Source organism: Lissotriton helveticus, chromosome 2_1 (genome assembly GCF_964261635.1).
Source record: "Lissotriton helveticus chromosome 2_1, aLisHel1.1, whole genome shotgun sequence".
Lineage (NCBI taxonomy): Eukaryota > Metazoa > Chordata > Amphibia > Caudata > Salamandridae > Lissotriton > Lissotriton helveticus.
Genome location: NC_136059.1, coordinates 1,606,534,108 through 1,606,537,396, shown reverse-complemented (window position 1 = coordinate 1,606,537,396; position 3,289 = coordinate 1,606,534,108). Strand labels below are relative to the sequence as shown.

At 48.1% G+C, this 3,289-nt stretch overlaps 1 long non-coding RNA gene across 1 annotated transcript; it reads left to right on the top strand.

Annotated features, from left to right (window-relative positions):
- The first annotated feature begins 1,594 nt into the window (after positions 1-1,594).
- Positions 1,595-2,743, top strand: LOC144819866 (uncharacterized). Its single transcript, XR_013607600.1, has 5 exons — positions 1,595-1,624; positions 1,718-1,757; positions 1,853-1,940; positions 2,030-2,095; positions 2,266-2,743. It is a non-coding gene; the product is annotated as an uncharacterized LOC144819866 (long non-coding RNA).
- The last annotated feature ends 546 nt before the right edge of the window (positions 2,744-3,289 follow it).

The following is a 3,289-nucleotide window of genomic DNA, read 5'->3' as shown; positions in this document are numbered from 1 at the left end:
TATGTACAACATCTATGAACAAATAGTTCAAGTTCAAGTTCAGGAATTTGTAGAGCGCACTACTCACCCAGAGGGTCTCAAGGCGCTTGAGCTTTATTTATCGAATATCCAAGTTTTAAGTTGCTTTCTGAAGGAGAGGTGGTTTTGTGTAAGGCGGAGGTGGGTGGGTAGAGAGTTCCAGGTTTTGGCCGCTAAGTAGGAGAAGGATCTACCCCCCATGGTGGATTTATGGATGCGCGGAATATCGGCGAGGGCTTGATTGGACGATCGTAGATGGCGGGTGGGGGTGTAGAAGGACAGTCGCGTGTTGATGCATTCAGGTCCTAGGTCGTAGAGGGCTTTGTGTGCGTGGGTAAGGAGACGGAACGTTATTCTCTTGTTGACGGGGAGCCAGTGGAGGTCTTTCAGGTGACCGGAAATGTGAGCTTGACGGGGGATGTCCAGTATGAGTCTGGCTGAGGCGTTTTGGATGCGTTGGAGTTTTTTCTGTAGTTTGGCTGTGGTTCCGGCATAAAGGGTATTTCCGTAGTCCAGGCGGCTTGTGACCAGTGCGTGGGTGACCGTCTTTCTTGTTTCGGTGGGGATCCAGCGGAAACATTTTTTGAGCATGCGTAGGATGTTGAAACATGATGATGAGACGGCGTTGACTTGTCTGGTCATCGAGAGGGAGGAGTCCAGGATGAAGCCCAGGTTACGTGCGTGATCCGTAGGTATGGGTGCAGTTCCCAGTGCTGGTGGCCACCATGAGTCATCCCAGGCAGAGGGGGATGATCCTAAGATGAGGACTTCCGTCTTGTCTGAGTTCAGTTTTAGGCGGCTGTTCTTCATCCACTCGGCTACTTCTTTCATTCCTTCGTGTAAGTTGGTTTTGGTGGTGTTTGGGTCTTTGGTGAGTGAGAGGATAAGCTGGGTGTCGTCTGCGTAGGAAATGATGTTGAGGTTGTGTTGGCACGCGATGGATGCGAGGGGACTCATGTATACATTGAAGAGGGTGGGACTGAGTGATGATCCTTGTGGTACGCCGCAGATGACTTCGGTGGCCTCTGATTTAAAAGGGGGGATGATCACAAGATTTCCATGCTGTCAATGATTGCATGTTTGTACATAGTTGCATTATCATCTCTACTATGTTTGACCTGTTACTATTCCTGCAATAGGTACATGTAAATAAGAATATCAACCATTGTGTATTTAACTCTTGCTAATTGGTTGCATGCTTTAGATTCCTTCACATACCGAGTAATTAGGCACTAATACATCTGATGCCTCTTGCTGTGGTAGTCCCCGCGTCCAATGACTTAATGAGATAGAGCCAGCCTTACGCTGCAACATATCTCCAAAAGGGACCTTTCTTTGCATGTCATGCTGATCATTCTGTCACATACCCGGACTTTGCAGCCGGCAGACTTTCCCGCACACACGGACTGTCTCTGTCCGCTGGGCTCGGTGCCCGTGACGTGTTTTGCCAATCCCCCCTCCCATACACCTATCCGAGTCCTTCTTTCATTAGAAGGCGTTCCCGGTCGCACGAGCCAACCGCGACGTGTATATCTTGTAAGCAGCCAGTCACCATAGTGATTGACTGCTGCGACTAAAACTTGACTCACGGCCAGCTCCGGAGACGGTAAGACGCCACGGCGTTCTCCAGTCTCTCATGACCCTTTGATGTCTTTTTTTTTTTTTTTTAAACCCCTGAACTACGCTTCTGTTTCGACAGATTTATTCCTCCTTCATGTGATGCGTGCGACACTGTGAAGGTAAGCCGCAGAGACCCCCCAAGTTCGTTTTGACTGTGCCTTGTATGCCCCGAGTGTGTTGTGTCTATTCCGACCCCTGCACTCCTTTTTCCCAGATAATTAACCCACATATCACCGAAGTGGACGCTCTGACGCCACCGGATGACACCGCCCTGGACTACTCATTACTCCAGTATTACATCGGTGAGTAGTGTCTATGCTCTGACACGCTCCATCCTTTCCTTTTCAAAGGGTAGATTTAGCCTGAAGGTTATTTACATTTATATTTTCAGTCTTCCACGTATCACCAAGATTGGGACCAACTCGAGCTTGACTGTAATTGTAACATTCAATTTACGGTAAGCAACATACTGGAATACTACCTCCATTACCCCGACCCTTCTGACCCCCCCGCACCCCCTTCCTCCTCTTCCCCCCTCCCTCCTCTTGACCCGCCCTTCCTCCCCCGCCATCACCAACATTGATTTAATTAACTTTCCTTACCCTTGTTTCCCACCCTCCCACACAGCACTGTACCCAGCCCACCATGTCCTGAAGATGATCCCAATTCACACGGATCGAAACGCCGTCGACCTAACAGCCAGACTCCAGGCGCTTTTCCACATTGGTTTTCCCTTTAAAAACATTGAACTGTGATATCAGAAATTGATTCGGAAACCTTTGTGTTGATTCACTGTATATATTTGCACTTTTGCACCTTGCGCCGTTCACGCTGTATTCCTTGTCACTTGCGCTGCCGTAGTGTCACAACTCACTGCACTCGTGCACCTTGTACTATTTTATGGGCTGATATCTGCTAATTGTTTATTGTTTACACAGTGCTGTCTCGAATTGTGTTTACTTGCCATTATCCTTTAACTTTCCTTGATTATAAAATACTGCTCTTTAGCATTGTTATGAATATTATAACTGACTCCTTGATTCTTGTAGGATAATACTGTATAGATATCCTCCTTAAAGTACTGCTCAAGTAATTAGCTTAATAATACCAGTTGGGATATTGTTCTGCATACAACTCCTTTACCCCAATCCCAATAGGTTGATGGGTTCATACACCTGTTTTTTACATATATTAAAAGGGGGGAGGCGGACTCTTTGTGTTCTTCCGGCGAGGAACGAGATGATCCAGTCTAATGCTTTTCCTTGTATTCCGACGTTGTTGAGGCGTTGTATGAGGGTGCTATGACAGACTGTGTCAAAGGCTGCGGAGATGTCAAGTAGGATGAGGGCGGCAGTTTCTCCGTTGTCCAGTAGAGTCCGAATGTCGTCTGTTGCTGCGATGAGGGCGGTTTCAGTGCTGTGTGTTGGCTCGGAAGCCGGACTGTGAGGGGTCAAGGAATTTGTTGGATTCAAGGAAGGCGGCGAGCTGGTTATTGACGGCTTTCTCAATGACTTTGGCAGGAAATGGGAGGAGCGAGATGGGGCGGTAGTTCTTAAGTTCAGTGGGGTCTGCTGTGGGTTTCTTCAGAAGGGCGCTGAGTTCGGCATGTTTCCAGCTTTACGGGATGGTGGCGGAATTGAAGGAGCAGTTG